Consider the following 26,685-nt stretch of genomic DNA (forward strand, 5'->3'; position numbering starts at 1 on the left):
AGGAGCCATCGGCTGCATTTTCAGGGATCCGTGCGTTCTCTGGTTCGGGAAGCCAGAGGCGCAGAGCCCGGCATGCCAAGATGCTCCTCCACCCCCATCCACGGCAGGAGTCCCGCTGAAATGCACCAAACTGCACTTTTAGCGGGGGTCGCTCAAGAGATGCCCTGAAACTCGCTCTTTGTACCTCTTAAATGGGGACCTTCAGGAGAGAGTTCCCTCTTCTCTCTACCAGGAATGCTTTTGCATCCCCTGAGGACTTCCTTTTCATCTCGAAGACACGTGCGGCTGTTCTCTGCCAGGTGTCCCCTCTCCCACTGCCTGCAGGAAAGTGTGTTGTTGCTGTCGGCCTTGGCTACTCGCTAGAACCACCCTGGGGGCTTTAGAAACACCAGGGCCCGGGCGCACCCCGAGATGCTCGTTAGTTTGCTCTGCCGTCGGTCCAGCAGCAGTGGGAGGGCCCCGGGGGGTGCAGAGGAGCCAGCAGGGACGGGCACTGTGCTTTCCTCCGCCCCTGCAGCCCCGCTTGGGTCACCTTACAAGATACACAACTACTACGTATAAAACAGTTAACAAGGAGAGGGAACAATATTCAATATCTTGTAATAACCCATAATGGGAAATAATATGAAAAAGAATATCTATATATATGAATAACGGAATCACTTTGCTATACACCTGAATTATTGTAAGTCAACTCTACTTCAATAAAAACAAGCACATAGGTCATCAAGCTTTACCTTTTATACATTTCTAGACTCCTCTTTGTCTCCATTCTTGTTTTACTTTCTTCCCACTGTTAACTCATAGCATCTTACAAATCCTTTCCAGAACAGGTAGGAATGAAAAACTTGTCTCTGTTACTACGCCGCACGCATAAAAGAGGGTCCAGTGCCGAATCCAAAGGTACGCCGGCGACCCGCAGCCTCGAGGAACCCAGCCCCTTCCCACACTTAGGGAGATCACTCTACAAGCTCCCGCGCGCCGCGGCCAGGAGGCTGCAGCAGTGCTGCCTGGGGCCCCGGCAGGCAATGGGGCGGGTGGGTGCAGAGAGGGAGCAAAGCTGCTGACAGTGCAGATCCTGTCGGCCCACCTGACAACCTCCAAGGGAGGAAGACGCAAGCAAGTTTGACAGCAGCAAATGGGGAGCATCACGGGGCAGAGCCCCTGATGACTTCTGTCCTTCAATGCGGCAAGTTCACACTGAGTCCATCATGTACCACAATAATAATAACCTCTGCGCTCCCCTACCCGTTATGCCATGGTAGCTTCACTGCAATTGTCCAGCTTCGCCACTTGGATCAATGACATGTTCTCTCCACAACCTCTCTACCTACGTCCAGGTGGACACACCTCCCACCGATGCATCCCAGTCACAGGCTCTCCATCTGTCCTGGTCCAAGGCCATGGCTGAGCCAGAGTATATCAACCGACGTCCTGCCTGAGGGCAGTCCGTTTCCCCACACTTTGTCCAAGGGGGCAAAGTTCCAAGAACCTCATTATGCAGAGAGACCTCCAATGTCCTGTGACTTCACCCAGAGGACTCCCATCCATTAGAGGACAGGAATTTGCATCTATCTTGTTCACTGCTCTATCCTCAGTACATGGAACAGTCCCCGGCACACAGTAGACCTCCAATAAACATTTGTTAAGTGAATCTAAAATTAAATAGTGTTTCACCAACAGTGAAGGAATTACTCAAGATGCTGCGTGTTTCGGAGCCATAAAAGAAAGCCCACAAAGGGCCCCGCAGAGCCTATTAGAAACAGGGAGGGTTTTTCCAGCCTCTGCCAAGTTCACGTGAGAATTCAGGTCAATCCTTCCTGGAACCTCAGGGAGGCCCCCTGAGGACATTCAGGTGCGCGAGATGCTCCACACACAGCAGAATGGCACCCAGCCAAACAAGACACAATAAATCAGGGCTCCCACACAACGGCCACATCCCTTCTACATCAAATCCCATCCCAAAGGCCCCACGTTTCTGTCTAGCACAAAACTTAAGGTAGGATACGAATACAGAATATTAAATGAAATACTAACTAGGATATACTAGATAAGAAACTGAAAGGAGTCCAGAGAGAAAAAGATGCCTGTAGCTGCATAGCAGACTGGGTGGGGAAATGGTAGCCGCCTTCCCCAGCACCACCCGTAGTTCTCCTCATTTTCTTAACGGTCCCAGAGTCCCATTTTGCACATCCACCTTCCAGACGCCCTGGAAAGTAGGACCACTGGGAACTATCACGCCATAAAGTAGAAGCCATGGGGTGTGGAGTCCAGAGGCCTCTGTCTCCTTCCGGATGCCAGCCCTCCAACAAGTTAACCACCCCGTTTAAGCTTCTGCTTCCTCCGCCGGAGCATGAGGGTGATAACTGCACGTCTCTCACAAGACTGCTGGGAGGACAGAAGAGCAGAAAGTGGAAAGGGGCTTCGAGGAGGCTCCCAAACCCGGAGGCTCCTAGCAGAGAGCAGACCTGCAGGCCCCAGATGTGCTGTTTCTGCTTCAGGCAGAGCGGCCAAGCCCCCTGGGGGCTGCAGCCGGGCGTCCCCCCAGTTCTACCCTCCGGGTCAGGCGAGGCCACACTGGATTCCCAGCCACTGGCTAGATGTGAGCTCAGAACTGGGATCTCCCTATTCACCAGTTAGACCCCAGTTCTATCTGTTTCCACATCTGTCTTTTAAGTAAATCTAAAAGAACTGGACAGTGTGTGCGCACACTGAGCGGACGTGACCCCCAGGCGTGCAAGAAGAAAGCGGTGCGGGTTAGAAGCTTCTGGAGTCCCGCAGGTCTCGACTGGAATCGTCGTTCTGTGGCGCTATATTCGCTCCAAGCCCCGGGTTCTTCCTATTTAAAAAGTGGAGCGTTGACACCTAGAATTCAGGTTTGTGTCAGGAACGTTATACACGTATATATACATATAATAGTTCCAGACACAGGCAGATGTGCAAATGTACCTAAACACACACAAAGACATCTAATGTAACTACTTTTTCATTAAATAAATGTGAAATATTAAAACAAATAATTACTAACCTGATTTTAAACCTTCTATTTGGGGCACCTTGTAAATAATATATATGGATAAAATGGACAACGTGCTAAACTAGGTAGTGTCAAATAACTACTCCATGCCATGCTACTTTCAGGATTGGTCCGTATCTTTTTAAAGCTCCCTTCCTATGTAATAATGTACCTTTTCAAACTTGTCTTTACATTAGAAACTTACTTAGGGTGTTGGTAACACAAATCAAATACAAAATACTTTCAAATAAAAAGATCTGAAGTCAAAAAAAAGTGTAAAGGGCCTTATAAACTGTAAAGGGCCGGACGTGCCTGTTGTGAAGGAGTGTCTTCCTGGTGTCCGTAGCTACACCACCCAGCATCATCCTTCATCTGAAGGGGCCACAAGGTACCCTTCCCCACTGTGTTTAGGGAATTCATACCTTATCTTCTCGAGAAGACAACACTTTTGACCCTAAACCCCAAAGAGGGCCACTCCCAAATCAGTTGAATTTGGCCGGATTAAAACACCTGGATGCAATTTACAGACACACCCTAGAACAACCCTCCAGAAAGATTGCCAAGTTCCCCAAAGACAGATTTGAACAACTTTTACTCCCGCTTCACACAGGAATAAAAACAAACCCCCCCCAAAAAAAATAAAAATAAACCCACAAATCAAACTACCATCACCTTCTTACACAACAAACTGACAACCAAGAGTAACAGAAAGGACGCTTTCTGCGCGCTGCACAGGGAAAGGGGACTCCGCGAAGGTGCCAAGGCCACAGTCGCTCCCCCCGCCCCCCGCAAACCCTACCCGCCTGAATTCCGGCCCCGCGCCCCAGCGTTCTCCTACCTGGGCGCCCCGCGGGCGGCGAGCGGGGAGGCTGGCCGGGCGGGGGCGCCCTGGGAGCCGGGCGAGAATCACATCCCCGCGCTCCGGGCCGGGCTGTGCGCCCCAACCGGCTCCGCCCTCGCGCCCAGGAAGCGCGGGCGCGGCTCTGGCTCCGGCTCGGGCTCCGCGGGGGCGGACGGCTCCCACCCCGCCCCACTCGGGAGACGGGAAGACCGCCAGCCCCTTCCGGTGCCGTCCTCCCCTGGCGTCCCCGCGAGGGGCCCCGGACGGCTGTTGCGCGCTCCCCCCGGACTGAGATGGAGCGACTCACCGAGACCTCGCCAGTCGGTTGCCCCCCTCCACGGCGGGGTCCCTGGGCACGACTTCTAACGGAGCTGCCGACCCGCCGGGCTCCCAGGCTCCAGCGACACTCACACTTCTGTCCCCGAGCCTGACGGGCGGCCAACCTCCGGAGCTTTGTGAACTTGGTCGAGTCGGAACTTCTGCGAACCTCCGTTTCCTCTTCTGCGAAAGGGATTTTAACAGCACGCACCTCGTGCAGCGGTTGGGGCTATTAAAGGATTTAATGCTGTAAACCTGGGCCAGGCGCGGAGTTGATACTACACGAATCACCTGCTGCTTTTATTGTTACAGTTAAGCGCCTGAATGGGCAAGCAGCTGCAAGTGGTACAGTCTTGATACCAGACTTATTGGCCAGACCTCGTGTGCTTTTAAGCTTAAAACCTACTTACCCCACCGGTTCGTTTTGAACTCAGAGGAATGCAGTGAATGGGTCACACCTAGACCTCTGGGGTGGGGGAGGGGAGGATGCTGGGGTCCTGGCAGTGCGCGCTTGGCTCCAAGCGGCCCTTCCCCTTCCAGTCCGTACCTCCAGCAAGTGACTGGACCCCAGCTTGTTTTGAGAACCACCTAGGCCATCCTTCCAGGAGACACTGAGTAAATGATGATTGTTTCCTTTCTAATAGAACACACCACCCCTTCCTGTATCCCTTCCAGGCTGGGCAGGCACTCCTTTCCCTAACCCATCCCTTGATATCCACATCAGAAACTCAAGAATTGAGATAACCTGGGCCTCAGCTGCCGCAGATAATTCTGCGATGGAAAAAAGCATAAACGATACAGCAGCAACAGTGCCTCTGCTCTAATGCTGCCTTGCGACCTCTCGAATGATGACATTTTCTCACTTTTTATTTTAGCTGGTTCTAGAACATGTATGGTTCCTTTTTCTCAGAGGAACTGGTTCACATCTGGGGCTGGTGACATAGTATTATGAGAACTCATCACATGTCCCATCTCTTAGTTTATTCCTGTTTAGGTGGCCGTTCTCTAAACCTGGCCCACATGTTAGAATCACCGAGGGCATCTGGACCTCCCAACGCTCAGATCAGTCCCTTCAGAAACTCTGCAGCTGAGGCCCAAACCTCAGGGTTTTTAAACCTCCCAGATGATTCCAACGCGCATGCAGGATTGTGAACAAGTGTGCGTCCAAGCTCCTACAGTGATGCCCTCCCTCTGTATCCTCCACCTGAAAATACTTCAGTGAGTGTGTCCGAGTGGCAGTGAATGAAACTAACACAGTTCGACACCGCAGAACTATCTCACAAGCGATAAACTGTCTTACTATTTATACAATGAAGATTTCTGAATAGTTCACAAGTAGAAAGAAAAATTGATTTGTGCAATAATGTAGAAGTAAAAAATTATACTTTCCTTTTATTTTTCTTTTATGTTCTCGATGCTTCCCACCTACCCCTACCCCAGCTGTTCCACTAGACACCGGGGCCCCTAAACCCAGGTGGGACCCTCAAACACCCCCCCCCCCCGTTATAGGGATGGGATCTGAAGACCTGACCTTCCCACCTACAGCCACTGCTCTACTGGGACCATGAATTCATCTCCTCCCTCACAAAGTGATGCTGACCACCTTCCCTGGATTCTCCTCCCTCTGTTTCCTCTCCTAGGTAACAGGTGTGTCCACCTGCCTCACCCCACCCTGGGTTGGAGGGTCTTCACGGGGTGGAGACTGTCACCCTACATCACTCCCTGCTCTGGTCTCAGCACCGCACAAGTGCTCTGGGTGTGGGCGTGTGCTTCAGTTCAGAGACCACTTCATGAACATGAGGACAGGTGTGTTCGACAAAACCGTACGAGGAACAGAAATAACACCCAGAGCCTCGGGACCCCTCCTGGAGTGTGTGTCCCTCACTACCCTCCCACCTCTGAAACTTATCCTTTGGGAGACCTGACCGTCTGCCACCCCGGGCCACCTTCCTTAAGAGAGACCATATCCCTGAGGATTTTCAGCCTCTCCCCGACCTGTCAAGCTGCTCAGATCACATGACCCTCCTTGGAGGAATAGCTAATATGCACACGAAATAGCACCCCACTGACCAGTACAGCATGCTCTGGTGATCTGAAACACAAGGCATTCCCCATGGCCTATGAGGCATGACGCTTTGAAGGACTGTCCATTATAAACATTCCCACTAGCTTTGGCAGCTTTAAAGAGGGAGCATTTGTGTGATTGTTTCCTTGAATCCCCAAAGCCAAAGTGCTGGAGAACTCTGAGCCTTGAGTTTATATCATAAACCATCGAGTTCAGAAGGATGTACGGTCATGTCAAGAATGAAAGGTATTTTTCCCACCCAAAGAAGCAGAGTTAACCAGCAGGTGAGAAGGAAAGCAGAGGGGAGACCCCTGGTGTTTACTGACCGTGGAAGGTCGCTGAGAGGGGGTCCAGCACCCCCATTCTCCACCACCGCCAAACAAGAGACACCCTAGCCTCCTCCCAAGAGAAGAGACTGAGGGGACCCTGGAAGAGAGAGGCATCCCTGGGCTCCCCTTGGCGTAGCCCTGGACACCGCCCATGTCATGGCAAAGTCCGGGGTCCAGCATGGCCTGTTCCGAGGGGCAGCCCGACAGCGGAACTGCCCGAACCTGGGGCCAGGCTGCCTCACTAAGTCCAGTGTATCCTCGAATGTTCAGAGTCCCAGAGCCTCCAAGGGGGCTTCAGACGGACTGAGATGAGCCGTTGCAGTTGGGGACCAGTAGGGCAAGCAGGATCTCAGCTGAGGGCTGTAAGTCCAGAGGACTGGCCAGCAGGCAGAAGCTGTATCCAGATGCCAGGACAAGCCTCAAGCAGTCCATACCTCCATCTCCACCACCCCTGAAGAGCCCCAGTTACTGTCCAGAGAAAAAAAAGCCACTTGAAGAGGGAAAATTCTGAATAGATTGTGCTGTTTCCCCAAAGAGACGGAGCCTTGACCCAGCAGAGACTAAACAACTCTGCATTGGCAAGATTTTCTTCTGGCGTCAGATGGAAATGAGGATTCATGAGCTAAGTTGACTTCAGTTGTGGGAAATTTTTTTTTCAATTACATTTGCGCCTCTGTGACTCTGGCTACGCCTATCTTTTTGTTATTTATGGAACTGCCAGTAACTGCTCACAGAACCACAGCGTTCCCTGAGATAGATTTAAAAACCACTGTCCTAGATGGACTTCCTTCTATGGCCTAGTTTTTTGCTCCTTTCACACATTTTCCATCCACTGAGCTCCAAATAATCACTTTTTAAACCTATGTCTCTTTCCATGTAATACTTCGCAGTTTTAATCGTTCTCTATGCAGTCTTGTGTGGGCTTCTGTGATCATCTTTCTGCCCAAGTTCCTCTGATTTTGTAAGACCTCTACCAATCAGACAGCCACGTGTGAACTAGAGAGGAGAGCTGGGGAGAAAGTATAAACTATCATAAGACTTCCACGGGCAATAAACTATTTCTTAACCTCTTTTATGAAGAAGAAAAGATAGACATTGCCCTGCCAAGCCTTAGTTCCAACTACAGCTTTCATCTTGTTCAGTGAAGGCAAATGACCACAGAGGCTCCTTGTACCCGGTTTTTCCCATGTTAACACAGAAAGTGCACAGCAAGTTCCAGAGGCCGACAGACTTAGTAACTTCCAAGAACTGTTAGTAACCTAACAGAACCAGACTGGCAGGCCTTTTCTTTTCTACCAGCTGTCTTTGATTTGATGATTGCTTCAAAACAGAACACTGAAGGCACCAATGACCAAATCATCCATCCCCATCCAAAAGGCACCCATTACCAGCTTCCCACGTCATCCAAGCAGGGCCAATTGAAACCTTTGTGCTTAGTCAGGTGCAAGCTATGTAACAAAAGTACTGCTTTCCTTAAACACAGTTTTAAATCTAACAGTCTTTCCTGGTAATTCTACGTGGTCCCACCACCATTGGTGCTCTGCAAATTTCTATAATTCATCCTTAAATTTTGTCACTTTCCCTTTTCCCCAAGCACCTTCCAAAATCCAGATTTTCATGTTGCAGCCTCTCAACTCTTTGATACTTCCTGAATATAACTGCCAATTTCATTTCTCTAAGTGGTTCCCTTTTAATATGATCACTATAGTACATTAAAGATGGCTGCAAATTCTTCACTCCTCTAATTAAGGGGCGAAGTCAGAGTCCCTCCCCTTGAATCTGCCCCCCCCCCGAATCAGTGACTTAACCAATGCCAACCAATAGGATAAGGTGGAATTGAAATTTCTGAGGCAAGATCATCAAAAACCTTTCAGCTTCTTTCTAGGTCTCTTGGAGCACTCACTCCTGGTGCCCAAAGCTACCTGGTAAGAAGTATGACTCTCCTGAGACTGCCACACCATTAGAAACACTAAGCTTCATTAAGACCACATGGACGCACCCCAGTCCACAGCCCCAGCTGACAGCCAGAACCTACCCCAGCCATGGGAGCGCCATCTTGGATGTTAAGCCAGTCACCCTAGTCAGCTGATTTCTGACTGCATCCACAGGAAAGGCCCCAAAGGAGAACCACCCAGCTGAGTCCCATCAACCCACAGAACCATGAGAGATAATAACACGCTGTTGTTTAAGTCACTGAATTTGTAGCACAATAACAGACAGGCAAAGCAATGACCACACTCAGGAATGTGTTATGATTCTCCATGGCCCATCCTGCACCATGTAGAGTCAGCCCAGCATGCAAAGTCTCTATGAATTAAAATGATGCCTATCTCCCTTCTCCAGCATCACCTCTGAACACTACCCAGTTACAGGGTTCCTTAAGATTATGACCGTCTCACCAGCAAATAAAGGAAAAATGAGAGTTATGAGATAGTCAAATAGGTTTAGCTTTATATATACCATCTTGGGTAAAAGAGGTAACCATGTACTTTGCAAATGCTAACTGCAAGAATGATTTAGTTTCTAGCGTTGGCCTTTAATGGTTTTCCGAGAAATAGTGTGACCCGTGGGAAGTAAGCCTCTGCCAGCAAAGGTACTTGCAAGAGTGAGAGCAGGCCACGACTTCTGACAGTAGAAGCAGAAAGAAAATCTGGGCAGACTCAGGAGCGCCAGAGCTGTTGAACCATTTCTCTAATGTCCAAAGATTGTATTAACATTCACCTATTCATTTCTCTTGTCTTTCCTCAGAACAAACAATTGGCAATAACTCGGCAGCTGGTGAGCTACTCCAATAATAATCACTGTTCCCCTGAGGCAGGAGGAGAGCTGTGTCCAAGGGGTGGGAGAAGAGGCCCTGGTACCACTGATTCCTTCTTTGCCGCTTGCATCCTTACTAGTAAGTCACTGAATTGAGAGCCTTGATGGTGGATGCTGAGCTATCCCAACTCTGGGATGGTTAGACCCGCTGATGAGCTCAGCCTATGGTCAAGAACATAGCTGGTATTGTCCTCAGAGGAGGCCAATGTCACTGAGCCTTGAGTCTTTCTGAGAGTGACAGTGGTAGAAGCCTACGATCCCAATCTCCCAATAACGGCATAAAAGATTCAGGATCCAGACTTGGTACCAGTTCTGGGCAGGAGACACAGAAGATCCCTTGAGTGTGACTTCTGCATGGGCTCTCAGGACTACAGATTCCCTCTCGTATCCCTCTAGATCTGTGCTATCCAATACGTGTAGCCTCTAGAAGCATGAAGCTGTTTTAATAGTTAAAAATTGAATAACATTAAAAATCCAGTTGCCCAGATGTACTAGCCACATTTCAGGAGCTCAGTAGCCTCACATCATTAGTGGCCGCCATACTGAACAGCACAGTCATAGAACATTCCCATCTCTGCAAAATATTCCATTGGACATCGCTGCTCTAACACCTAGACAATTCAAGGCCTCTGGAATAGGGGCTCCTTCTCTGGCCAGCTGGTTTTCATCCAAAATAGACAATCTGCTCATTTTAAAGCTATACCTGAGCAAGAAACCTCTTCATACGTCCGTCTTTCCTCTCAATCAGCCAGGTCATCATTTAGACTGCCTTTCATGGCTCAGCTCAACCCTACCTCTTCACACCTTCCCTCTATATTTCATGTTCTCAGTTTGTATACTATTATAACTACTTGACATTCACCAATATAATGCTTTGCCCATAATCATTTCCAATCTATATTTTTTTATTTCTCTAGTAAATATAAGTATTTTTTAATTTCTCTAGTAAATATAAGATTTTATATTTACTAGAGAAATAAAAAATACAAAACCATGTATTGTGTGGGGGAGGAAGGGAATCCCTCCACCCCCTGTCCCAAAACACTCACATCAACCATAGCAATACCCTGAATGTCAGAAGTAGTCAACAGACCAGCTAAGGAGGAGGGTGTAGAGTTTTTATAGCAAGTATCACTCCATACTTCTACTGCCCCGCAATGAATTCTAGCAGAGGCAACACTGTAGTCCCTAGTCACAGGATCATAAAACCAGCAGCAGAACATTTATTACCTTTCAATTTAAAATAAAAAGGCCAAAGATTTTAAATGCAAGTATGCTAGTAAACGAAATTGAAAAGTCTTACCACACTCTATATTTTTGTCATTCCTTTCTGTTATTCTCTAAGAAATAATAATCACTTACAGTGCTTTCCTGTTGCTTTGACATATTAACCACGTGTTTATCAAGTAACTTGGTGTTGCCCAACTCAACCTGGCCATGGGAATAATGACACAGAGAAACAGTCTCAGAGAGAAGGTGCCCACCTAGAACCCAGGCTTTCCTAAGAGCAGGAAGAAGGGGTCCCAGTGCATCCTGTTTTGAATGCAGAGGAAAGCCCTAAGTTTCCTGGGATGAGAGTTTTCTTTCCCCACGCTGTTTCATGAAAAGGAAAGCATCTCAGGAATGAACTGGTGATGCCTGAAAAAGGATTAAGGGCTTTTTCTGCTTTCCCTGCTCCATGTATAGAAGAAGTGAGCTACGTACCTGAAAGACCCGGTAAAAGCCAGTGATTTGGGAAAGATCTTGAAAAAGTCTCTGCAGAGAGAGCGGCATAAGCCAGGGAGGGCAGGGAGCAGGGACAGAAGACAAGAGCAGTGCCTCGCCCACCATGGGCTCAAGGGAAGGACAGCCTCCCATGGCTACCACCTCACATGCTGGTCTTGTAAGTCTTCTATTTTATCTCAGAGTTTTCATACTGTTGATCCTACTGTAGAGGGTATTGCTTTTAAATGCCAATCCTGGATCTTCAACGCTAGTGTGTGGAAATACAACTGATATTTGTACATTGATCTTGTGGCCCACAGAACTCGCTTATTAGTTCTAGTAGCTTTTTAAAATAGATTCCATAGGCTTTTCTATATAGACCACCATGGTATCTGCAAATATAGTTTTACTTCTTCTTTTCCAGTCTGGATGCCTTTTGTTTCTTTTACTTGACCTTTTAGATCCTTTAGTACAATGCTGAACAGAAATGAGGAAAGTGGATATTCTTGCTTTGTTCCTGATCTTAGGGGAAAGCTTTCAGTATTCTACCATCAGGTATGACGTTAACTACAGATCTTCCATAGATGCCCTTCATCAGGCTGAGGAAGTATACTTGTATTCCTCATTTTTGGATAATTTTTATCAGGAATAGACATTGGGTTTTGTTAAATGATTCTTATGCATCTGTTGAGATGATATATGGTTTTTCTATTTTAGTTTTATTAATATGGTGAAGTACATTTCTTGATCTTCCAATACTAAGCCAGCCTTGCGTTCCTGGGATAAAGCCTGCTTGGCCATGATGTATTAGCCGTTTTATACATTGTTGGGTTAGATTTTATTTTGTTTAAAACTTTTATATCTGTGTTCATGAGGAATATTGATCTATAGCTCTCTTTTCTTGTGCTGGTATATTTTTTAAGGTGTTTTTATTTTTTAACATCTTTATTGGAGTATAATTGCTTTACAATGTTGTGTTAGTTTCTGCTGTATAACAAAGTGAATCAGATATACATATACATATATCCGCATATCCCCTCCCTCTCGCGTCTCCCTCCCACCCTCCCTATCCCACCCCTCTAGGTGGTCACAAAGCACCAAGCTGATCTCCCTGTGCGATGCGGCTGCTTTCCACTAGCTCTCTATTTTACATTTGGTGGTGTATATATGTCCAAGTCACTCTCTCACTTCGGTTTTGATTCCAAAGTAATACTAGCTTCTTAGAGTTGGGACGAACTTGTGAGTTGGGAAATATTTACTCTCCTTCAATTTTTTGGAAGAGTTTATGCAGAACTGATATTATTTCTTCCTAACGTGTTTGGTAGAATTTACCAGGGAAATTATTTAAACCTCAAGTTTTCTACGTGGAAAGATTTCTAACTGCAAATTCAATTTCTTTAATAGATAGAGGGCTATTCAAGTTATCACCTGCTTCTTGAGTGAGGTTGGTAGTTTGTGTCAAAGAATTTGTCCATTTCATCTAAGTGTCAATATTTTCTGCATAATTTTGTTCCTAGTATTTTATTATCATTTTAATATTTTTACTGTAGTGCAGTGATATCACCTAATTTCTGCTATTGATATTTCTGTCTTCTATCTTTTATTCTTAATCATTCTGGCTAGAGCTTTATCAGTTTTACTGATCTCAAAGTATTAGCTTTAGTGTCATTGATTTTCTCTACTGTATTTCTGTTTTCTACTTAATTGCTTTCTGCTTTGTTCTTTATTATTTCTTATCTTCTGCTCGCTTTGGGTGTAATGTTTCTTCTTCTAGTTCCTGAAAGTGGAAGCTGAAGTTATGATTTGACACTTCTCTGCTTTTTTTTTTTGCTGTACGCGGCCTCACTGCTGTGGCCTCTCCCGTTACGGAGCACAGGCTCCGGACGTGCAGGCTGAGCGGCCATGGCTCACGGGCCCAGCCACTCCACGGCATGTGGGATCTTCCCGGACCGGGGCACGAACCCGCGTCCCCTGCGTCGGCAGGCGGACTCCCAACCACTGCGCCACCAGGGAAGCCCCCTCTGCTTTTTTAAATAGACATTTTGTGATGAAAATTTCTCTTTACGATACTACATTTCCATTTCTCCCTGCCTGGCCTTTGTGCTATTTTTGTCACTCATTTTGCTTTTACATATGTTATAAACCTTGCACTGTACTATTATTATTTTGTTTAAACAGTCCATTTTCTTCTAAAGAAGTTTAAGTAATAATTCCATTGCCATTTCCCATGGTCTTTATTCCTCTGAATAGATCCATATCTCTATCTTTCATCATTTTCTTTCTGCCTAAAGGATTTCCTTTAATGTTTCTGTAGTTCAGATCTTCTGGTGATGAATTCAGCCTTTTATGTTCGAAACAGTTTAACTTTGTTTTTGAAAGATATTTTCAGTGTGTATAGAATTCTACGCTGACAGGGTTTTTGTTTTTTTTTTCCTTTCAGTACTTTATAAATAAGGCTCCAAAGTCTGCTAGTCTGCATGGTTTCTGTAAGAAATCTGCCATTTTGTCGTCCTCATTCCTCTGCAAGTGTGTTTATTCTCTGGCTTTTATTAAGATTTTAATAAAATTTAATTAATTTTAATTTAATCTTTTATTAAGATTTTATTCTTTATCACTGGCTTTAAGCAATTTGGTTACGATGAAACGCTATTTTTCTTTGTGTTTGTTGGGGTTCTTGGATCTATGGGTTTATCATTTTCATCTAATTTGGAAACATTCTGGTCACTAATTTCAAATATTTCGTCTGTTACTCCCTTCCTTTGGGGGACTTCAGTTACATGTGTATTTGGCTCCTTGAAACTGTTCCAAGTTCACTGATGCTCTGTTCTTTTGTTTGTTTGTTTCCCCTCTGTTTCACTTTGATAGTTTCTATTGCTGTGTCTTTAAATGTATTCATCTATTCTCTTCAGTGTCTAACCTGCAGTTAATCTCATCCAGTATATTTTCGTCTCAGACATGGTAGCTTTCATCTCTAGAAGTTAGAGGTGGGTCTTTCTTTCTCATATCTTCCAATCCACTACTTACTTCTTCGAACATATGGAATACAGTTATAAAAAGCTGCTTTAAGGTCCTCGTCTGCTAATTCTAACACCTGTGTTAGTTCTTAGCTGGTTTTGATTGACTGATCTCTCTCCTCATTATTTTCCTACTTCTTTGTATACCTGGTGAATTTTTTTTATTGGATGCCAAACATTCTGGATTTTGACTTGCTGGACGCTGGGTATTTTTGTGTTCTGGGATGCATTTGAGTTCTTGGAAATGTTTGATGATTTGGGGTGCTGCTTTGTGCCTTGTTAGGCAGGGGCACAGCAGCATTGGGTCTAGGGTTCATTTTGCCCCACTGCTGAAGCATGATCCTTCATAGTCCTCTACCAAATGCCTGCAAATTAGGTTTTCCAGCCTGGGTGGTAGGAATAGAAATTATTCCTGGCCTTCTGCACCATCTAATCCTTTCAGAGCGGTACTTTTTCTGGCCTCAGGTAATTTCCTCACATACATGTGCAGATTGGTACTCTGCTGATTCTTTTTTTTTTTTTTTTAACAGAGTCAACAAGATTATTTATTTTCAGAGCAGAGAAGAGTTTTAAAGGTTTGCATGTTTGTTTATAATTACAAGTTTACATTGCTCCAACAGAGCAGCCGCGTTGCTATGTTCTAATTCTTAGCCATTAATTCCTACAAAAATAAACCTAAGCTTTTACAGTAACTTAATCGACACAGAACTAAAACCGTTCCGCCTACTTAAAGGGATTTAGTTACCAAGGCGCTTATGCTCACCACGATGCCCTGTCAGAGGGACGCACGCTTCTACTGAAGGTCTGATCCCTTTGCTCATGCCACAAATTTATATTCCCCACCCTCCCTCCACCCACCAGTAAAACAAAAACACAGAACTATTTACAATGGAGAGGAAATATGTTCTCGGTCAACCGACCTTGCAAAAAAAAAAAAAAAGACTGGCTCATTTCCAAGTGGATGAGACACCGAACAGTGTTCGGCCAGAGTCCAACGCTGACTGGCCTGGGTCAGGGACTGGCAGGGAGAGGGCAGGAGGGAGAGGGACGCCGCAGAGGAGCTTGTCCTAGGCGCTCACCCCCAGCCCGGATTCTTACGGAAGCCACACTCCAAGTGACAGCTCCCAGCTCCCTCCCGTTCAGGGCCCCATCCTACGCCTCCAGCAACCCCGACCCCGCCAGCCCTCTGCCAGCGCTCTACCTTGAGGTCGCCGCTTAGGATGTCAGGGTCGTCTGGTTTGCTTCTACAACATGATCGTGGGACACCCCACTTTCCATGCCCCCATGCTGGCCATGCCTGGCTCCTAGGCCCCGCCTGTGGCAGTGGGTACCAGGCCAGCAGCACCAGAGGCCGGTTGGATTACAGAGATGCGACTGGCTGCCACATTTGCCAAATGGGACTTGGTTCCACGCTAAAAACTCAAAGCTGTCCAAAAAAGGTCACAAAGTGAGGATCACGCTTTCGCTCTAGAAACCTTTCTGCAAAATACCAAAACCTTAGAGTCGGGCTGTGCACAACTAAAAAGGAAAAATAGGCCAAGACACCTCAAAGAGGTTTCCCATATACGCGTCCCCCCAAAAAGGTGGTTGTAACTCAGACCACGTCCAAGTTCAGTTCAGTCCAAAACATAAGCAGTAGCATGGGAATTTTCCAAACTCAGTAAACAAAGTGACCCACGACTCCCGCAGTAAGTGCAGTGTTTTCCAGCATCCTCGTAGACACAGTCTGGCATCTGTGCCGCTTCAGCAAGAGCCTTCAGCTGCCTCCTTACACCCGGCCAGTCCCAGCTCTTTGGAAGTCGGGTTACAACGGGTTGCACCATTGCCCCTGCCCCCTCGAAATTCACCCCGGAAACTACGGCCACAAAGAAACCTTCCCGACACCCCGAAGGTCTCATCGTTGAGCCTCCTCTCTTCAGCCCACGTTGTCCGCCTGGAACTGGTCTTGAGCTCGGAGGAAATGTTGTCAAAGAAGGACTTGGATTTGTCATCGTAGCAGTTGGGCCCCAGGTGGTCCTCCTCAGGCAGGGGCCTCGTCACTCCGGGTCACCACCGCCAGGTCCTTCTCCTCCCCTTTCTCAGCTTTGTCGTCTTTAAAATTCAGTTTCTTCTTAAATTCTTTGTCCAGCTCCTCTCGGTTGAACTGGGCATTTGCACTCTCAAAGTCAAAGTCGCCTTCAAACTTGATTGTGTTTTCCTTGACGGTAGTTGGACGGCTTTGCCCTCTGGAGCCATTCCTTGTTCGTCTGTCCCCCGACCGCCTCCTCTGAGGTCTTCTGTTCTCATCATTCGCCTGCCCTTGAGTCTGCCCAGCTGCCGGCTGAGCTACATCGCTGGCAGCCTTGCTGCTTGGGGGGCTGGGCACCCGTTGAGCTGCATCCCCGCGGTGCCCTTGCCAGGTAACAGCTTTTTGGTGTTCAGGTTATCAAGAGAACCAGTCTGGACAGCCTCTGCTCCACCATGGGGCTCTTGCTGACTGAGACAGCCGGAAAGCCAGCTCCTAAATCCAAGGAAGCGGCAGGCTGCTGGCTGAGCAGGGAGCTGGCGGCCAGCTGGCTGTAGGGCAGCATCCCTCGGAAGGGGCTGGAAGGCACTTGTGGCTGGAAGGAGGAGGCCGAGCCCAGGGAAGACTGAACAATAGCAGGGAGCGTGTGCTGAGCTTTCGGAGGTTCGCACACAGTAATGTCTTTTTTTTTTTTTATTTTGGTACGCGGGCCTCTCACTGTTGTGGCCTCTCCCGTTGCAGAGCACAGGCTCCGGACGCGCAGGCTCAGCGGCCATGGCTCACGGGCCCAGCCGCTCCGCAGCATGTGGGATCTTCCCGGACCGGGGCACGAACCCGCGTCCCCTGCCTCGGCAGGCGGCCTCCCAACCACTGCGCCACCAGGGAAGCCCCACAGTAATGTCTTTGATGTCACTTCCCCGGAAGATGATGTACTCATAAACTTCCTCTCGGGGGGGGGGGGGGCAGGCCTATCTGTGGGACGTTCTTCAGTACCAAAGGACCTCACTTGGGCGAGCGCCGCCGTGGAGTTGTCCGTGTCGACGGTGTAGAGAACGCCCTCGTAGCATATCTGCGCCTTGGAGATGAGGCTGATCTCGTTGCCCAAGTACGGGATGCCCGAGGGCCTGCGCGGGGACCAGACAGAGAGCGACGGCGTGCAGCCCTCTGCTGATTCTTAAAGGGGGCCCTCTGCAGATCTGACGTTCTCTCTTGCCCCAGCTCCCTCTCCTCGGCATCCTTTCTGTGAACTGTAGCCACCTTGGTCTCCCCTGGCTCTCAGCTCCATCACACCCATTCAGGAAGTTGCCGAACTCTGCCTGGATCCCCCTTCCCCAGGGAATTGGCTGGACACCCTCCCATGGCCTGAAAATTCTCTCAGTTGGTGACCAAGAGCATTCATAAGGTCCACCTCATTTGTTTTCCTCTCAGGGACCACTGTCCTTCACTGGCTGATGTCCAGTATTTTAAAACCTCTGGTTTCATGTATTTTATGGAGTGCTTTTCGTTGTTGTCTCTGGTGAGAAAGTAAATCCAGGCCCAGTGACTCAGTCTTGGCTGGCAGCAGAATTCTGCCGCATAGTTTCTGAAGTTCGCAGATATTACCCTCTGCCATGAACATGCCACAAATTCTTTACACATCTCAAAAAAATTTGGGGTTGGAAACATTTTTGAAATATTTATAAAACAAAAGCCAGAATTAATAAATGTCAGACAAGACCAAGAATTTTGAGGAAGGAAGTAGGCTGTGAATGATGTCAAGCAAAACACAACCTGGCAACTGTCAGGTTCTAGAGGCACAGAGACCAGTCGGGAGGCACCAGAAAAACTCCCCAGGTTGTGAAGCAAGGAAGGAGGATAGGAAGGGAAGAGAAGAGGAAAGGAGAGAGGGAAGGAGGGAGAGAAGGAGGGAGACCTCTGAATCCACTATCTCCAGTCTTGCCAAAGCCAAGAATGCTGAAGGAAGAATTATTATCCATCATGATCACTTGAATACAGGCATCAGGAGGGAGGCGTTGAGAAGAAATTGTAAGAATGTTGAAAAAAGATGTTTAAAGAGAAAAAGATATTCTACATTGGTGGTCCTCAAAGGTCCCTGAGACCCTTCCAAGGGGTCCATAAGGTCAAAACTACTTTGATACTAATTCAAAGATGATCTGTGCCTTTTCCACACAAATTCTCTCGCAAAAAGCTACGTGATGTATAATACCTCAAAGACTGAATGCAGATGCAGACATGAGAATTCATCTGTCTCCTGTTGAGCCAGATATAAAGAGATTTCCAGAACAATGTAAACAATGTAAAATAATACCAGAAAAAAGTCTATTTTTTCTATTTGTTTTAAAAATCTAATCTTTTTTTTTTTTTTGCGGTACGCGGGCCTCTCACTGCTGTGGCCTCTCCCGTTGCGGAGCACAGGCTCCGGACGCGCAGGATCTGCGGCCATGGCTCACGGGCCCAGCCGCTCTGCGGCATGTGGGATCCTCCCGGACCGGGGCACAAACCCGTGTCCCCTGCATCGGCAGGCGGACTCTCAACCACTGCGCCACCAGGGAAGCCCAAAAATCTAATTATTTTATAAAAGAGATGTTACTTATGTTAACAGGTAATGAAGTTATTATTTTTGAATGATCAATAAAAATTCATTTTAAAATTTGTGTTCACTTCTAACACTGTCAATATCAATAGTTAACCCACGTAAATATCTCTTTAGAGTTCTCAATAATTTTGAAGAGTGAAAGGGGTCCTTAAATCAAAAGTTGAGAACTTCTGTTCTACCTAAAGCTTGGGCAGCCCTATGGAGACCACCATGTAGTTCAGGGAAGCATCTTCCCAGAAGCAAGGACCAAGGGCAGATGAAGAGGTCAGAGGGAGAATCACCCCCGCACCAGCTGCTTCACCTGTTACCCAGACTTTTAAATGATATTTCACTGAACAGCAGCCCCTCTAAGTCTCACCCATGAGGAACTGTGCCCTCGCTCACCACCGCGATCTGAGCTGCTCTCTTAGGTTACACAAGTCCCACCCTGAGTTTCTCAAAGGCTATGCAAAATAGCCAGCGCCATTTACAGTTTCCTTCACTACCGTGTCCCTAACTGTTCCTCTGACCCAAGCCTAGTGATGATCCTTCATGTAGGAAGGAAATGTACAAGCAGTAAGCACCTATTACACGTCCGACAGCAAGTTAGATGCTTTAATAGGACACCCATTGAATGCTCACCATGCTGTGAGTGGTATCACTATCCCCTTATTTTATAGACAGAATCAGACATTCTAGGGAGCTTAAGGAACTCACCCAACTGCAAAATAACCAAATGAACTGGAGCTCAGGTCACTCTCCAAAACTGTCGGTCTTTCCCATCCACACTGCTGCCCTTTACTGCTCCAACATTTGTCACCGTTGTGGTGATGTTGTGTGTGAAGTTAAAAACTCCCTAAAATAGGTAGCAGCTGGGAGATCTGCTTTCCAGAACAAAAGGAGTATAGCCTGGTGGTTCGGAGTGTAGACACTGGTGGTTCTGAGCTCCACCATATCCAAGCTGTGTGTGGCTGAGCCAGTCATAGCTTCTCTGTGTCTGTTTCCTTGATGGTAAAATGATGTTATAAACAGTCTCCACTTTATTGAGCTGTGTGTGAGGACTGAATGAGTTAATATGTAAAAAGCATTTAAACACTGTCTGACACATACATAGTCAACAGTACAGAGGATCATTATTTGTCATACACACTTGGGTAACTCGCTCAGCCTCCTTGAATCTGTGGAAAGGGTATAACATTCCTGCCCTGATAACCACAGAGTTACTGAGAGACTTACAGGTAATGAATATGCCTGAGAGTGTTTTTAACCGAATATTATACAAATAAGCAAATATTACTGAATACTGAAGCATTATTAGCCATAAACTCCTAATGTGATATTTTGGGATAGGGATATTTCTGGTAAAGGGTGGGTCAATATTTCTGGCAAAAAGACTATATACACTAGTATATACACCACAGCTGATAAGGCCCTCATTCCAAATACACCAATCAAAACCACATCTAAGAAGCAGGGTTTTTCTGCACAAATACTCCAGTCTAAAGTAATCAGGTGTGAGATGTACAAACAGCTTGGTCTCCGTGGGATAGGACGGTGAATTTAGTCCATATCACGAAGAACTCTAAGGAACCGAAATCTAAACAGTACTCCAAGACTGTGAAGGGCTTCAGGGAAACAAAACGTTGGTTTGCAACCAGAAGTTTCTCAACATCCCTTACGCAAACCCAGAAATGTAATTATTGCCATGCTAAAGTGGTTCTGTTTCTCTTCATTTCTCATTGTTAAAAAACTTTACCCAAACTTGAATCATTTCCTGTCTTAACAACTGCAATCTCTCTTTCCCGTTCTTCCTACACAACTAAACTCCCAATCACCACTGTCAAAGAAATTCCCCTCCTCATTGCCAAATAGATATCCCAAGCCATAAGATGTCACGTGCACACATGTGTGCACACACACAGGCACACACATGCACGCACGTTCCTACCCTACTGAAGTCCCTACTGGTGCTTCACAGCATGTCACCATCTAACTTACTGTACATATTCGTCATGATCTTGTTTATTAACCATCTACTTCTACTTCTACTTCTACTAGTATGTGGTCTGTTTTATTCACTGTCGTACTATCATTATCTAGAAGAAAGCCTGATATGTAGTAGATGCATTTTGCATTATGTAAGATGAATAAATGAACCAATCATTTAACTCTGCACTTTGAAAACGCTTGTGCTTGATTTCAGTATTTTTCATCCCTTCCACTTAACAACACTTTGTCTTCCTTGTCCAGCTCTTTTTCACAGCCCTGATAGGACTCTTCAGCTGTCTTTGTTTTGTCTCACCGGGCACTGTCCATGAATGTACAGGTCTTGAGTTTTAGGACAACTTTTCTGTATTGGATCCTTCTAAAGGTAGCCAGGGAGCTGACTCAGCCAATGGGACTTCAAAGGATGGAGACCTGGAGCAAAGTGTTTCTCACCCTTGATTCAGTGGGGGAATGAGCAGAGCAGAGAAAGCTGAAGTCTGAATCACCATCTCCAGGGCTGCTGCAGGCAAAGGCCCAGAGGAGGAATGTGTGCATCAGACCAGCTGCTCCAATCCTGGCTTGCCTCCTGGGCTGACAAGTGGGCTGGGAAGAGAAGTGACTCTCTTGATGCTATTTACTGAAGCATGGCACCTTCAAGCCCAGGCTGGGCAGCCACTGACCCCAGATATGGGAAGGGGACCCCGTGAATAAGAGCGAGGGATACCTGGGTCAGGAGGTGCCAAACCTGGCTGTGCACCAGAGTCTCCTGGACATTCTAGAGTCCTGCCTCCTGAGTGGAATCTCTACAGGTGGTGCCTGGTTATCTGTATGTCTTAAGAGCTACCAACTGCTCCCCAGACCAACCCTTGGTAACCAGCAAGCCGAGAAGACCACTAAGGACCCTTCCAAGCCATGACTACGAGACTCTGAGACCTCCAGAGAGGTAGGACATGGCCCAGGGGAGTTTTAAGTGGAGATGGAGGTACTTCGGTTGGCCTGTGTTGGGGAGGGTGCCTTGTTTAGTGGACAGAAGCTGGGGCTTCTAGAGGTTCTGCAACACCCAGGACATCACTGCACAACAAACTGCCCCCCATCCTACCAACTTTTCAAACATCCCACACAACCTGAATGTAGGTAAAACCCGAGCCTGGAACCTAACTCTGTTTTTCATAGAAACAGGAAGTATTTTTGTGCAGTTTTACTACCTATTGAATTTTGCAGAAATGCAGTTGTCATGAAAATTGAGGGGAAGTAGAACTTTTCTTCCTGAAATTAAAAAAAATATTTTTCATCATGGGAAAAGTCACTGATGGCCCCACCACGCATGAGATCTGAAGCTCCAGAGAGGGACAGACTATCTCCATCTGGCTTTGCGGCTACCACATTACAGACTTGTCTGTGCGTATCTGCACACCTGACGGCTTCTGTCTCCCTGTTCAGTGGTGCCCACAAATGTCCATGTTGAACTGAACATGGAATAGCTTTCATTTCTCCTTCACATTATGCTTAGTGTAATATAGTTACGTGTTTAATGTCATGTAGAGATAGAATACGTTATCAGTGAATTTCATTATAAGTTTGTAAAGAGAATGTTATAAAATACGCATTAAGGAAAGGAGCATTAAGTCTGTTGAAGCCAAGAACCACTGATCCAAACCTCTTAACTCATCCCTCAAAACAAACCACCACCCAGCCATAAAAAACGAATGAAATAATGCCATGTTCAGCAATATGGACGGACCTAGAGATTACCGTACTAAGTAAGCCAAAGACAAAAATCATGTGATATCATTTATATGTGGAATCTAAAAAACTTGATACAAATAAACTTATTAACCAAATAGAAATAGACTCAGACATAGAAAACAAACTCATGGTTTCCAAAGGGGATAGTGGGAAGGGGTGGGGGGGATAAATTAGGAGGTTGGGATTCACACATACACACTTCTATATACAAAATAAATAAACAACAAGGTCCTACTGTATAGTCCAGGGAACTATATTTAGTACCTTCTAACAACACAAAATGGAAAATAATCTGGCAAAGAAGAGATAATATATGTATAAATGAATCACTTTGCTGTATACCTGAAACTAACACAACACTGTAAATTAATGATACTTCAATTTTAAAAAATGGTTATAAACCTCTTAACTCATCCCTCGGAACAAAGCTACTAGTTGGAGGAGAAACACTATTTTCTTTGGCTCGTCCTTGTTGTTGGCCTGTTTACCATTGACTTGATCCCCTTCGTCATCCAGGTGTGTGACCTATCCAGTAATGTCTCCCAGTAGAACCAGTTCAAATTCCAACCAGTCTTCCAGTACAAACCAGGTGCTTGTAGTGTCTCAAGCATCACAAAAGAGGTCTATTTTCATGGACGGGTCCCCAAGGAGACCCTCTCAGCTTCGCTCAGCTTTCCTTTTGAAGCACAGATAGTGCGAGCTTTCTTTTTAGAACTTGGTTTTATTCATGGCAACTCTGCTTTGACAGTTTACAGTCAAGACCACAAGGAGGGCTTGACATAACCACACCGGCTGACCCTGCTGGGCAATAAGTGCCACAGTGGGGCTAGAAGCTCTTAGCGTTTAGCGCGTCTCCTTTCTAAGCATCTCCCTTCCTCCTACCCCTCACCTGTGTGCCACAGTGTACACTCTGGCGGCTAAATGTGACTGCTGTCGATGCACCTCAGAAACTCTTCCCTTCAATGCCTGGGGAAGCCCTCGGTCCAAGAAACAATAAGAAGGTTACCAAGACCTGTGACCAAGGGGGAAAGGAGATATTGTTTGTACCAGACTAGATCCCAGCTGAGAATTATTCTTCATGCAGAGGTAATGAGGGAAGTTGCAAGAGAAAATCCTCTAGTGTGGTTTTCCTACCAAGTTGTTCTGCAGAGGAAAGATGGCACCTGCTAAATGATCGGTGGGTTCTAGATGGCTGGGGAGTAGCCGAGGAGGAGCCTCCAGGATACCCTCCCAGTCATCATCCTCCAAAGCTATAAGGGTGGCCATTCCGCCATCCTCCTCTCCATCCTCAGCTAAACTTCTCCTGCCTCAGCCGTGGGCGTTGCCATCTGAGTGCTTTACTTAGATGGACTTTCCTCTCCCCCTTCCTCTTTCCATCCTTTGCCCCCTCTTCCTCTCCTTCTTATTCTTCATCTCCCTCTACAATCTCTTCCAAGTCTCATTCCTTGCTCTCCATGCACCAAGAAAGACCCATATGAGATACTACCCGTATTTTTATATTTTCTTGGAACTGTATCAACATACCTTATTTTAAACTGTAACGTTTTATCATTGTGTATACGTAAAGTATTGATATACTTCATAAGGATTCCCCCCAGCCTTTTCATTTGCCATTAACATTTATGGTATCTTCTGCTCTGATTTACTCAAATTTGTTTTAAGCCTAGCATTCTGGGAATACGTCATTATGAAAAAGCTAAATGCATTTATGAGAAAACTCAGCTTGCTTCTCAAAGTGGGGCTGATGATGCTTTTCCCAATAAGATACAAATACAATTTTACATATAATAAGAATAGCACGGCATTGGAATGTCTGAGGTTAACTATCTTCGACTGATGAAATTTGGCGTTTTACTAGGTTATCTTCTGAATCAACACACCTTGGATTGGAATGCAGTGTCACCTTAAGGAAACAGACTGAATGTACTCGAATACTTAACTCAAGGCCGTATTCAGCCTTGCTCCATTTATATAATGTCTTTGGGTTGGTGTCTAGTCGGTGTACACCTATTTCTCAGGAAAGGGAACCAACTTCCCTGTTCCGCCACTTCCCGTCTATAGATGTGGCCCTAGGGATGAAGGGATGATACCCTGGGCCATGGCTGGCTGGGCCAAGAAGCTAGGCCCAAAGCTAGAGCATTCACTTTCTCTCTCCCCAGAACTTTGCATCCAACCTGAAACACACATCCTATGAGTCTCGGTTGGAGTCAACACAAAGAAGGTGCTATTCTGCTTAGAAATTCATCTGGGACACGCGGGGCGGCTATGTTTTCCTCTATATGAACCAGAGATGCAAAGAAAGGCAGTTTTCATAGAAAGAGAGAAGCAAGAAGTGGAGATAAGAAGAGAGAAAGACCCCTCAGGCTCTGCCGGGCAACCTCCCAGGCTGTTGCGGAAGCTAGGTGGCACCCCTGAAGGTTGGCTACAATTTCTCTTTTTTTTTGCTTGAGCAAAGGCAGCTCATTTCAACAAGCTCATGGTTCTTGCCATTGCCAAATCCTATCGCTTGTTGTCACCAACATCTACCTGAGTGCATCTCACTCTTCACAGTGAATTTTTTCTCAGATTTGGTTGTTATTACACAATTTGGTCCCTCTCTACGTCATGTCCACTCGTTTGTTATTGTGTGTGTGTGTGTGTGTGTCTGTGTGTCTGCATGTGTGAGACAGAGACAGAGAACTGACATAGAAAGCTCTGACCTAAGCATAGAAGTTTTCCAAGAAAGGTACTGTTTGAGGTTAACCTGTTCCTAAAGAGGACGTCCAGCTAACCCCAAAGTGTCCTGAAAGACGGCCTTCACCTCTGGATCCACTGGGCCCTCGGGCCCGGCTCTCATTGTACAGACTCAGGAATTCAGGTTTTGTGGTGTTTCACACGCATACTGTTCTTGTGAGGCAGATGTGTCAGTCCAGAAAGGAACTCTGACTATTTAGCTTAAAATAAAACCTATAACTTCCAAAGGGACAAGCTATTATTATTTACTGACAGCACGTTTTCTTCTTCCAGGAAGGACACACTGGGAAACCACAATCGCATCAGAAGTGTTCTTAATGACCAAGGAATCAGACAGAAGGCTGGGTCCAGTGGTTAACGGCATCCGTCTTGGGGACCTTCATCTGCACTCTGCATCAGCACTTCTCAGCGGCTGTGACTGGTGCATAGCACTGTCGCACTTATCCAGGGGTCCATACGTCTTGCCCCACGGCAGCCCCAGGCTCTTTTTTCTCTTTAGCTGTGTTCCAGGATACAGCATGGAAGCCAGCCTATCGCATGAAGGTGGTCCAATGCCATTTATACCGATTAAAAGGGTGATCTTTTGTCCTGGGAATTATATTTCTTGAAAGTATTAAACGGTGTATATTCTTTCTGGGTCACCCTTTAATTGTTTCTGGTTGCCTGATAGCTTCCTACCTTTGAAGGAGAGGCATCCATTAGCTTGGGGAGAAGACGGAGGCTAGAACAAAGAAGGTATTGCTTGTCTTAAAACTCCAGAGTAGAGCTTAAGGCCGTGGCCAGACAATTGCCTATGCCAAGTGTCCTTAGTTGTAACAGGTGCAGTAGGAGAGGAAAAAAGAAAATGCTGACAGGTAACTATGACCTATCATCTATTGCAAGATGCATCTTAAAATGTGGTGGAAAATGTGCCAGGCTTTGCCGAGAGACAAGAGGGACTTAATTGGAGCTCCTCAAACTGGGCTTTACTTCTCAAGAGTCAGAGGGGAAGAGTGGACCCACACACCAGAGAGTGAGCTGGGCTGGACTAGAACAGGGAGGGCTTCCACCCAGCCCAGGAGGGCACGGCCTGTGGCCGATGGGAAGAGCCCGCAGAAAGAGAAAACGGGCGAAGCAAGAGCTTGGCTCTGACGGTCAAGTCTGGAAGCGGGGGTAGAAACCTACGGTCACTGGGCTCGTGGCTTCCTCCCCCGGGGGAGCCCGGGAGGTGGCAACTGCCCCAGAAAGGTGGGCGCAGAGTGAGACCCGGCTTCCAGCCAGGCACAGAAGGATCCCAGAGCCAGGGGGCACCAGCAGAGTGGGAGAAGACCAGGAAGCTGGAGTCCAGGAGCCTCACATCTGGTGCAATGGCAAGGCCCACGGCTGTTGGCACCGAGCAGCTTCATGGCCCACACCCAGTGAGACCTGTCACACCACAGCTGACACACAGGGCACAGGAGGCCACAAGGACCCAAGGACGGGGGCCACCACCTGACCCGGCAGGATGAGGCAACTCCCCTTGAGGGGGGCAGGCTGGGACCTCTCCACAACCCCTGC

General features: G+C 46.8%; 1 protein-coding gene and 1 pseudogene across 3 annotated transcripts in view; both read right to left on the bottom strand.

Moving 5' to 3' along the window:
* IL1R1 (interleukin 1 receptor type 1) overlaps window positions 1–26,685 on the bottom strand; it is an 88,832-nt gene that overhangs the window by 40,262 nt on the left and 21,885 nt on the right. The gene's annotated exons all lie outside the window — the stretch shown is intronic.
* On the bottom strand, window positions 15,578–23,682 carry LOC132531547 (protein LSM14 homolog B-like; annotated as a pseudogene).

Source organism: Lagenorhynchus albirostris, chromosome 13 (genome assembly GCF_949774975.1).
Source record: "Lagenorhynchus albirostris chromosome 13, mLagAlb1.1, whole genome shotgun sequence".
Taxonomy (NCBI): domain Eukaryota; kingdom Metazoa; phylum Chordata; class Mammalia; order Artiodactyla; family Delphinidae; genus Lagenorhynchus; species Lagenorhynchus albirostris.